Below are 11,647 nucleotides of genomic sequence, written 5' to 3'. Positions count from 1 at the left end.
GTGGGCGGTGGTGTGACGTGGTAGTGGTGGTGATTGTGGTGGTGGCGGTGGTGGCGGTGGTGGCGGTGGTGGTGGTGGTGGGGTGGGGTGGTGGTGACGGTGGTGGTGGTGACGGTGACGGTGGTGGTGGTGGCGGTGGTGGTGGCAGTGGTGGTGGCGGTGGTGCTGGTGGCGGTGGTGATGGTGGTGGTGATGATGATGATGGTGGTGGTGGCGGTGGTGGTGGCGGTGGTGGTGGTGGTGATGGTGGTGACGGTGGTGGCGGTGGTGATGATGATGGTGGTGGTGGCGGTGGGTGGTGTGGTGGTGGTGTTAGTGTTGGTGGTGGTGTTGGTGATGATGATGGTGATGGTGGTGGCGGTGGTGTTGGTGGTGGTGGGTTAGTGGTGTGGTGTTGGTGTTGGTGGTGGTGGTGTTAGTGTGGTGGTGATGGTGGCTGTGGTGATGATGATGGTGGTGGTGGCGGTGGTGTTGGTGGTGGTGTTGGTGGTGGTGGTGGCGATGGTGTTGGTGTTGGTGGTGTTAGTGTTGGTGGCTACCTGCACTCGGCAGAGACGGCATCTCTCTCAGGCACCAGGCTCGGGGAGCTCCCTCCTTGCTCGTCCGCTGGGGAACGAGAACATCGCGCAGAGTGCGGAGAGAAACTCACGAGGCACGTGAGTGCGGAGCAAACTCCAAATACACACCAGCAGCAGCAGCAGCAGGCGTCGTCAGGGTCGTGATCGAACCCACGACCTCCCGTGTACCAGGCGAGGCAGTCAACATCTCATAGCCACCACAACGCCACCACAACACTCACCGTCAACATCTCATAGCCACCACAACGCTCACCGGCAACATCTCATAGCCACCACAACGCCACCACAACACTCACCGTCAACATCTCATAGCCACCACAACGCTCACCGGCAACATCTCATAGCCACCACAACGCCACACAACACTCACCGTCAACATCTCATAGCCACCACAACGCTCACCGGCAACATCTCATAGCCACCACAACGCCACCGCAACGCTCACCGTCAACATCTCATAGCCACCACAACGTCACCACAACGCCACCACAACGCTCACCGTCAACATCTCATAGCCACCACAACGCCACCACAACGCTCACCGTCAACATCTCATAGCCACCACAACGTCACCACAACGCCACCACAACGCTCACCGTCAACATCTCATAGCCACCACAACACTCACCGCCACGTTTGCCGGCACTCCGTGTGCCCCACGTGGTGCACACCACGAAGGGGAGGATCGCCAGCACCGCTATGGCCGCCATCAAGCTGATGGAGGCGCTGCCGCCACCGGCGGGGAGCGTCGCCTCGTCTCCCGTAGACACCGCGGACGAGGGTCGGGAGGAGCGGGAGGTGGCGGCGGTGGTGGCGGCTACGGGATTGGGGACACACGCGGGGAGATACGGTGAGACGCGGGGAGACAGATAAAGACAGAGAGAGACAGACACAGACAGAGAAACAGAGAGAGACAGGGAGACACAGACAGAGAGACACAGTGAGACAGATACAGACAGAGAGACAGAGAGAGAGACAGGGAGACACAGACAGAGAGACACAGTGAGACAGATACAGACAGAGAGACAGAGAGAGAGACAGGGAGACACAGACAGAGAGACACAGTGAGACAGATACAGACAGAGAGACAGAGAAAGACAGAGAGACACAGACAGAGAGACACAGTGAGACAGATACAGACAGAGAGACAGAGAGAGAGACAGGGAGACACAGACAGAGAGACACAGCGAGACAGATACAGACAGAGAGACAGGGAGACACAGACAGAGAGACACAGTGAGACAGATACAGACAGAGAAACAGAGAGACAGGGAGACACAGACAGAGTGGGATGCTGATCAGTGTTGTTGTATGAGGTTAGTGATGAGGTTTTGGTCTTCATCACTTTTCTGTGTCTGTCTTGTGTGTGTCTCGTGTGTCTGTGTTTGTCTGTGTGTGGCAGTGTCTGTCCGTGTGTGTCTGTGTGTGTCTGTGGCTGTCTGTTTGTCTGTGTGTGTGGCCTGGCACAAGCGTCGTGGTGATGTCACCACCACTTAGTGGCAAATGGCGGTTGTTGTTGTCTGTGTGTGGCTGTGTGTGTCTGTCTGTGTCTGTGTGTCTGTCTGTGTGTGTCTGTCTGTGTCTGTGTGTCTGTCTGTGTGTACCGTTCCGGCCTTCATAGGTGCTCGCTAACAGCACTTGCCCCTACAGTCTGTTAAGGCTATACGGGGGATCTTTATCTGCCTGTGTCTGTCTGTGTGTGTCTGTCTATGTGTGTCTGTGTGTCTATTCAACATCGCCTTGCCAGGCACACTGAGGAGAGGCTTGCGTAGCCCAAATGTGGTTTCAGGAAAGGGCGGTCCTGCACAGATGCCATATTTCTGTCCGTCTGCTACAGCAGAGGTGGAGGGAATTCCAACAAGACCTACATCTCTGCTTTATTGACCTGGTCAAGGCCTATGATACCATCAGTAGGCCTGGGCTCTGGGTCATTGTTCGTGCTTTTGCAGTCCCTGACCCTCTGCTCACGATTATTAAGGACCTTCGTGATGGTGAGCGGGCCCGGGTAAAACTACGTGGCTGGGAGTCAGAGCCATTCCCTTTTTACCTTGGGGTGCAACAGAGATGTCCTCTAGCTCCCACATTATTGAACATCTATTTTGACCACGTAGTTCGTGAAGCCTTCGATGGCTGTACCAGAGGAATTTCCATCTGGTACAGATACAATGGGAGGCTGATTGATGCCCAGGTGCGGTCAAGGGATAGCTCCCTATTGCTCAACCATGTTATGTATGCCGATGATCTAGTAATTGCTGCTCACTCAGAGGAGGATTTGGAGGCGCTGCTGCTGAGACTGGAGCGTGCCACTAAGAGGTGGGGCCTTACCATCAGACCCACCAAAACTAAGCACCTGCCTGGGTATTTTGTACCATTGGACACTCCACCCCCACAACTCCCATTTGGTGATGGGGCAGTTGTGGAGAGAGTGGAGAGTTTCCCATACCTGGGCAGTGTGATCATGGCCGGCTCCGGTTTAACAGCAGAGGTCTCACTCCGAATCAGTCAAGCGGCAATATCTTTTCATTGGTTGTGTAACGGTGTGTGGAAGCTACCTGGTCTGTTGCTCTGCACGAAGCTTCAGATCTTCTCGGCCACAATCATTCCCTCCCTTCTCTACGCTTGCGAAAAGTGGACCCCCTAATGGAACATATTCGCCGCTTAAAAACATTAAGGCTGGCCTGCCTACGATCCATCCTGGGTTTAACCAGGCTGGATTGTGTGAGGAGCTCATAAATCCCAGAAAGATCTGGACAAAGTCCCATCGGTGAGCTCCTCCGCCAGGCAAGGCTGCGTTGGCTGGGTCATTTGAGGCTGAGTCGACCTAGGGGAGGCCCGGGACCGGTTCAGATAATCGTCACTGGTGTTGGCCGTGAGCGGGAATCGAACTCGTGTCGCCGGGTTCATAGCGCAGTGCGCTAACCGCTGCACTACCGCTCCCCACCCTCACTCACACACCCACTCACTCACTCACCCACCCACCCACTCACCCACCCACCCACCCACTCACCCACCCACCCACTCACACACCCACTCACTCATACACACCACCCACCCACTCACCCATCCACTCACCCACCCACCCACTCACCCACTCACTGACACACTCACCCACCCACTCACCCACCCACTCACCCACTCACTGACACACTCACCCACCCACTCACTCAACCACCCACCCACTCACCCACCCACTCACCCACCCACCCACTCACCCACCACCCACTCACCCACTCACCCACGGCGCTGTGTGGTGGAGGGACGGAGACACACGACAGGGGAGACCCTCTGTCTTCCACCGCGGGTAGTTGACTACGACTCTCACGCGGACGCAGTACTCAGCGGCGCCTGCAGGCTGAGGCAGCGCGTGGCGGTAGCGACATCCCACAAAGCGCTCCTGGCAGGAGCAAGCAGATGGTCTCAGTGTGCTGCGTTACGTGGATGACACGTCGGTGGTCTGGCCACACAGCAAAGATACACTGAGCGCGTTTCTAAATCATCTCAACTCGCAAAACCCATCCATCCAAACACACACACATGTACATTGGCCACGTTCTGTTTACGTGACAACCCTCACGAGTTGGCTGTGTCGGGTGGTCGCGGGTTTTAACGACACATCATTTATATATTACGTGATCTAACCCAAAAACCTCTTTGGATGATATTGGTCGCGAAGCCTGCTACGTGTTAACCTGAGTATCATCATCAACAGTAGTAGCAGCAGCAGCAGCAATAGCATCATCAGTAGTAGCAGCAGCAGCAGCAATAGCATCATCAGTAGTAGCAGCAGCAGCAATAGCATCATCAGTAGTAGCAGCAGCAGCAATAGCATCATCATCAGTAGTAGCAGCAGCAGCAATAGCATCATCATCAGTAGTAGTAGCATCCCACCCACCCACTCAACCACCCACTCAACCACCCACTCAACCACCTACTCAACCGCCCACCCACTCACTCACCCACCCACCACTCACCCACCCACTCACCCACCCACTCACCCACCCACCCACTCACCCACCCACCCACCCACTCACCCACCCACCCACTCACCACCCACCCACCCACTCACTCACTCACCACCCACCCACCCACCCACCCACCCACCCACCTCCCACTCACACTCACTCACCCACCCACCCACATCACTCACCCACCCACTCACTCACACCCACTCCCTCACACCCACTCATTCACCCACCCACTCACCCACTGACTCACCCACTCACCCACCCACCCACTCACTCACCCACTCACACACACCCACCCACTCAAACACCCATCCACTCACTCACCCACCAACCCACCCACCTACCCACTCACCCACCCACCTAACCACCACCCACTCACCCACCCAACCACCACTCACCCACTCACCCACCCACCCACTCATCCACCCACTCACTCACCCACCCACTCACTCACCCACCCACCCACCCACTCACCCACCCACCCACCCCCACTCACCACCACTCACTCACCCACCACCCACCCACTCACCCACTCACCCACCCACCCACTCACTCACTCACTCACCCACCCACCCACTCACCCACCACCCACTCCCACCCACTCACTCACCACTCATTCACCCACTCACCCACCCACTCACTCACCACTCATTCACCCACCCACTCACTCACCACTCACTCACCCACCCACCCACTCACCCACCCACCCACTCACCCACCCACTCACTCACCACTCATTCACCCACTCTCACCGTGCTAGTGACACCCCTCCTTGTGGAGACCTCGGCTTGCAGATGGTAGTGCACGTCACTCTGCGCCATCCTCCTCCTCCACTCGCTGCTCATGGAGACCCGCACGGACAGCTCCCACGCCTTCCGCTCTCCTCATTGTCGTCGTCATCACCGTCACCACCATCACCGCCATCATCATCATCACCGTCACCGCCATCACCGCCATCATCATCATCATCATCAGCGTCACCGCCATCACCGTCACTGCCATCACCGCCACCGCCATCACCGTCGGCCCCATCACCGCCATCACTGTCACCGCCATCACCCTCATCGTCGTCATCAGCGTCGCCACCATCACCGTCACCGCCATCACCTCATCATCATCATCATCGTAGTTATCACCGTCACCGCCATCACCGTCGGCCCCATCACCGTCGCCACTATCATCCTCATCATCACCCTCATCATCATCACCCTCATCATCATCATCACCCTCATCATCCTCATCACCTCATCATCATCATCACCCTCATCATCATCATCGTAGTCATCATCGTCGTAGCCATCGTCGTCATCATCTTCGTAGTCCTCACCCTCCTCACCACCACACTCCTCCCCCTCCTCACCACTCCCCCTCATCATCACCCCCCTCCTCCTCCAGCGTCATGTTCTTGTGCAGCATCAAGGTGACAGTCGGAGCACTCAGCACGGCTGAGACAGGGGGGGGGGGGGGGGGGGAGAGTCACGGGTGGGGAGGGGTGAGGGAGATGACGTCATCTCCCTCGTCTGGTGAGATGACGTCATCTCACTCACTGGTGAGGAGATGACGTCATCTCACTCACCCCCCTAGCCTGAACAGACTGTTGGTGCCAGAGCAGCACACACAGACACACACAGACACAGACACTCACACAGACACACACACAGACATACACACAGAGACACACAGACACACACAGACACACATACAGAGACACACACAGACCACACAGAGACACTCACACAGACACACACAGAGACACACAGACACACAGAGACACTCACAGACACACACAGAGACACTCACACACAGAGACAACAACAACCGCCATTCGCCACTAAGTGGCGGTGAAGTCACCACGACCCTTGTGCCAGGCCAAGTGCACCATGAGGCTGCCACGTGAAGTGTCGAACGCCCGCTGGCAGGAGGTCACGGGGCAGACCCAGCAGGTGCCACGGGTCGACTGACCGAGATGACCGAGATGACTGGCTGATGCACCACCTGTGCCCCCTACTGTACCAACTTGCTGTGCTTTAGCCACCCGGCACTCTGCTCGTTGTTGTGAGCGTTGCTCCTCCACCCTCCGTTGTTGTTGGAGGGCGATTGCCTCCAACTGCCCAGTAGCGTCCTTCACGAAGCCTCCTCCACAGAGGCCGATCTTGACACCGCTGGTACCCAGTCATCGGCAAGTCCACTCAGGTCACGTCCTTCTGTACCACATCACCTCCATCTCTTTCTCTAGCCCGTGCCGCGCCCGTTTAGCCCCCTCGATCCGGCCGACAAAAGTCTGTTAGGCATGCGGTGGTCTGGGCATGCGGGTACATGACCCAGCCAACGCAGGCCTTGCCTGCCGGAGGAGCTCACCGATGGGACTTTGCCCAGATCATTCAAGGATTTGTGAGCTCCTCACACAATCCAGCCGCTGGTTAAACCCAGGATGGATCGTAGGCAGGCCAGCCTAAATGTTTCCAACTCGGCGAAGATGCTCCACCTAGGGGGGTCCACGTCTCGCAAGCGTAGAGAAGGGAGGGAATGACCGTGGCCGAGAAGACCTGAAGCTTCGTGCGGAGCGACAGACCAGGTAGCTTCCACACAGCGTTCGCAACCGATGAAAATATATGCCGCTCGACTGATTCGGAGTGAGACCTCTGCTGATAGACTGGAGCCGGTCATAGCACACTCCCAGGTATGGGAAACTCCTCCACTCTCTCCACAACCTGCCCCATCACCAATTGGGAGTGTGGGGGTGGAGTGTCCGATGGTACAAAATACCCAGGCAGGTGCTTAGTTTTGGTGGGGCTGATGGTAAGGCCCCACCTCTCTAGTGGCACGCTCCAGTCTCAGCAGCAGCGCCTCCAACTCCTCTTCTGAATGAGCAGCTATTACCAAATCATCGGCATACATAACGTGGGTTGACCAATAGGGAGCCATCCTTGATCGCACCCGTGCGTCGATCAGCCTCCCATTATATCTGTACCAAATGGAAATTCCCCCGGTACAGCTAATGAAGGCTTCAAGAACTACCGGTCGAAAATAGATGTTAAATAATGTGGGAGCCTAGAGGACATCCTGTCGCACCCCAAGGTGTAACAGGAAAGGCTCCGACTCCGGCCACGTAGTTTTACCCGGGCCCGCTCACCATCATGAAGGTCCTTAATGATCGTGAGCATAGGTCAGGGACTCCGAACGCACGAAGAACAACCCAGAGCCCAGGCTACTGATGGTATCATAGGCCTTGACCAGGTCAATAAAGCAGAGATGTAGGTCTTTTGGAATTCCCTACACCTCTGCTGTAGCAGACGGACAGAAAATATGGCATCTGTGCAGGACCGCCCTTTCCTGAAACCGCATTGGGCTCCGCAAGCCTCTCCTCAGCGTGCCTAGCAAGGCGATGTTGAATAATCCTTGCCAGGACCTTACCCGGCACACTGAGGAGTGAGATGCCCCCTGTAGTTGTTACAGTCTGTACGGTCCCCTTCTTAAAGAGGGGAACCACCAGGGCATCCTTCCAGTCCTGCGGAACCCGTCCAGTGGTCCAGACTGTTGTTATGATGTCATATAGGGCAGTCTGTGCACAAACGCCACCCTCCCTCAGCATTTCGCTTGGGAGATCATCTCTGCCCGGTGCCTTTCCTGGTCTCAGACTCTGGATCGCCTTCAGTACTTCCTCAACAGATGGCACCTCAGCCAGCCACTCACAGGGGGTGACCTCTTCCAATATTTGAGGCACCGCAGCCTCAGCAGGGTTATCACCACTTTGTGCCATGATGTTTTCCTGGCTGAGAGCATTTCCCTCCCCCAGGACCTCACAGAAATGCTCAGCAAATCTGCAAACCTGTTCCTGGGGGTCGGAGATTGGATCACCGTTTTTTTCCTCTAATGATGGTAATAGATGTGGCGCTGCAGGTTACTTTTTTGATGGAGTTAAATGGTGATTTGTGATCACGGGCCACTGAGGCAGACTCCATCTCCTCAGCAACCCGCGACCACCACCCATCCTTACAGCGCCTGACGGCTCTCCGAACTTCCGAGCGAAGGCTGCGGTAAACCTCCTCATTCTCTGACGTGGGATGCTGTAGGCGATGAGAGTGGGCCTGACGCTTTTTCTCAATTAACCTAAACACCTCCTCTGTCAGCCAGGGTTTCTGGGGAGGTCTGGACCGCGTACCCAAAGCAGCCATTGCAGCTGCATGAGTCACAGTCTTAAACCTCGCCCATTTCCCCTCGACATCAGGTGGAGTGGGGGACGATGCCAACCCCAGCTGCAAGCGATGAAATTCTCGCTTGCAACTTTCATCAGCTAACTGAGACCAGGCCACTTTTGGTTGGAATGGGATCCTGGGTGTACACCCACCACCGGAGTGGAAGAAAGGCAGGCGCATCTTACAGATGACTAGTCGATGGTCAGAGGACAGATCAGCTCCACGGTAGGTCCTGGACATAGACACACACACAGAGACACACACACACACAGAGACACACAGACACACGCACAGAGACACACAGACACACACGCAGTGACACAGACACACACACACAGTGACACACACACAGAGACACACACAGAGACATAGACACACACACAGAGACACACACACAGAGACATAGACACACACACAGAGACACACACACAGAGACATAGACACACACAGAGACACACACAGAGACATGGACACACAGAGACACAGACACACATAGACACACACAGAGACACACGCAGAGACACACACACACACAGAGACACACAACAGAGACAGACACACACAGAGAGACACACACAGACACACACGCAGAGACACACAGAGACACACATGCAGAGACACAGACACACACACAGAGACATAGACACACACACAGACACACACACAGAGACACAGACACACACAGAGACGACATGGACACACGTAGACATGCAGAGACACACACACACAGAGACATGGACACACGCAGAGACACGTAGAGACACACAGAGACATGCACGCAGAGACACAAAGACACGCAGAGACATAGACACAGACACACCGTTACAGACACAGACACACGCAGAGACACAGACACGCACAGAGACTGGCAGTTGATGCTGCAGCTGCTGCATAGAGTTTGTGTCTCTCTTGTCTTTCTGTTGTCGAGTGGATTTTCTTTCCGGGCCCTCTGGTTTTCCCCTCCACATTTGAGAGACGTGAGTTGCTAGAGTCTTTGCCAACTGCTATAAAGGTTCACGTGATGATGATGATGAACCTCATTGGTAGAACTATCATCGGTAATGCCCAGGTCAGGGCCTTCGAAAAGAGAGCTTACACACACAGCATCTCAATGAGGCCCTTGCCCGCTAAAATAAAACGCGGTCTAGTTTCTAGTTCAAGTCTCGTGCACAACAACAACAACATCATCACGATGCGCCCACCTGCTCAGAGCAGTTCCAGCCCAGGTAAGTGAACTTGCCACCTTTATTACCATCACCAGCACCACCACCAGCAGCAGCACCACCAGCACCAGCAGCAGCACCACCAGCAGCACCACCAGCAGCAGCACAATGTCTCCCCCAGCAAACAACAAAACAGCTGGGCAGGCAGCGTCACTCACTCACGGGGCAGGCAGCCAGGCAGCGAGAGACGAGGCCACGTCTCCAACGCTGGGACACGTGGCGACGACAAACAGAACCGCGATGGGCAAAGCGCCCCCCCCCCCCCCCCCCCCGAGTCGAACGGACGACGCTTTTCTGTCGATTCTCTCGGATAGTTCTGGAAAATATGTCATGGACCTGCCCTCAACAACGCACGCTCACACTCACCACCACCCTCACCACCCTCACCACCACCACCCTCACCACCCTCACCACCACCACCCTCACCACCACCCACCCACCACACCCACCACCCTCACCACCACCTCACCACCACCACCCACCACCACCCACCCACCACCACCACCCACCACCACCCTCACCACTCTGTGTGGTGAGTCTGTGGGTCTCTGTGTGGTGAGTCTGTGGGTCTCTGTGTGGTGAGTCTGGGGTCTCTGTGTGGTGAGTCTGTGGGTCTCTGTGTGGTGAGTCTGTGGGTCTCTGTGGTGAGTCTATGGGTCTGTGTGGTGAGTCTGTGGGTCTCTGTGTGGTGAGTCTGTGGGTCTCTGTGTGAGTCTGTGGGTCTCTGTGTGGTGAGTCTATGGGTCTGTGTGGTGAGTCTATGGGTCTCTGTGTGGTGAGTCTATGGGTCTCTGTGTGGTGAGTCTATGGGTCTCTGTGTGGTGAGTCTATGGGTCTGTGTGTCTGTGTGGTGAGTCTGTGGGTCTCTGTGTGAGTCTGTGGGTCTCTGTGTGAGTCTGTGGGTCTCTGTGTGGTGAGTCTGTGGGTCTCTGTGTGGTGAGTCTGTGGGTCTCTGTGTGGTGAGTCTGTGGGTCTCTGTGTGGTGAGTCTGTGGGTCTCTGTGTGGTGAGTCTATGGGTCTCTGTGTGGTGAGTCTATGGGTCTCTGTGGTGAGTCTGTGGGTCTCTGTGTGGTGAGTCTGTGGGTCTCTGTGTGGTGAGTCTGTGGGTCTCTGTGTGGTGAGTCTGTGGGTCTCTGTGTGGTGAGTCTGTGGGTCTCTGTTGAGTCTGTGGGTCTGTGTGGTGAGTCTGTGGGTCTCTGTGTGGTGAGTCTGTGGGTCTCTGTGTGGTGAGTCTGTGGGTCTCTGTGTGGTGAGTATGTGGGTCTCTGGTGGTGAGTCTGTGGGTCTCTGGTGGTGAGTCTGTGGGTCTCTGTGGTGAGTCTGGGGTCTCTGTGTGGTGAGTCTATGGGTCTGTGTGGTGAGTCTGTGGGTCTCTGTGTGGTGAGTCTGTGGGTCTCTGTGTGGTGATCTGTGGGTCTCTGTGTGGTGAGTCTGTGGGTCTCTGGTGGTGAGTCTGTGGGTCTCTGTGTGGTGAGTCTGTGGGTCTCTGTGTGGTGAGTCTGTGGGTCTCGTGTGGTGAGTCTGTGGGTCTCTGTGTGGTGAGTCTGTGGGTCTCTGAGTGGTGAGTCTGTGGGTCTCTGGTGGTGAGTCTGTGGGTCTCTGGTGGTGAGTCTGTGGGTCTCTGGTGGTGAGTCTATGGGTCTCTGTGTGGTGAGTCTATGGGTCTCTGTGTGTGAGTCTGTGG

General features: G+C 56.0%; 1 long non-coding RNA gene across 1 annotated transcript; it reads right to left on the bottom strand.

The window, feature by feature from the left end:
• Nucleotides 1-539: 539 nt before the first annotated feature.
• Nucleotides 540-3,861, bottom strand: LOC133339878 (uncharacterized). The gene is made up of 3 exons (XR_009754793.1): nt 3,814-3,861; nt 1,207-1,395; nt 540-606 (listed from the first exon to the last, which is right to left on the bottom strand). It is a non-coding gene; the product is annotated as an uncharacterized LOC133339878 (long non-coding RNA).
• Nucleotides 3,862-11,647: the final 7,786 nt, after the last annotated feature.

Source organism: Lethenteron reissneri, unplaced genomic scaffold, assembly GCF_015708825.2.
Source record: "Lethenteron reissneri isolate LAM-NWPU_2019-01 unplaced genomic scaffold, ASM1570882v1 scaffold_506, whole genome shotgun sequence".
Taxonomy (NCBI): Eukaryota; Metazoa; Chordata; class Hyperoartia; order Petromyzontiformes; family Petromyzontidae; genus Lethenteron; species Lethenteron reissneri.
The sequence above is the reverse complement of the archived record's forward strand: the minus strand, read 5'-3'. Positions and strand labels throughout refer to the sequence as shown.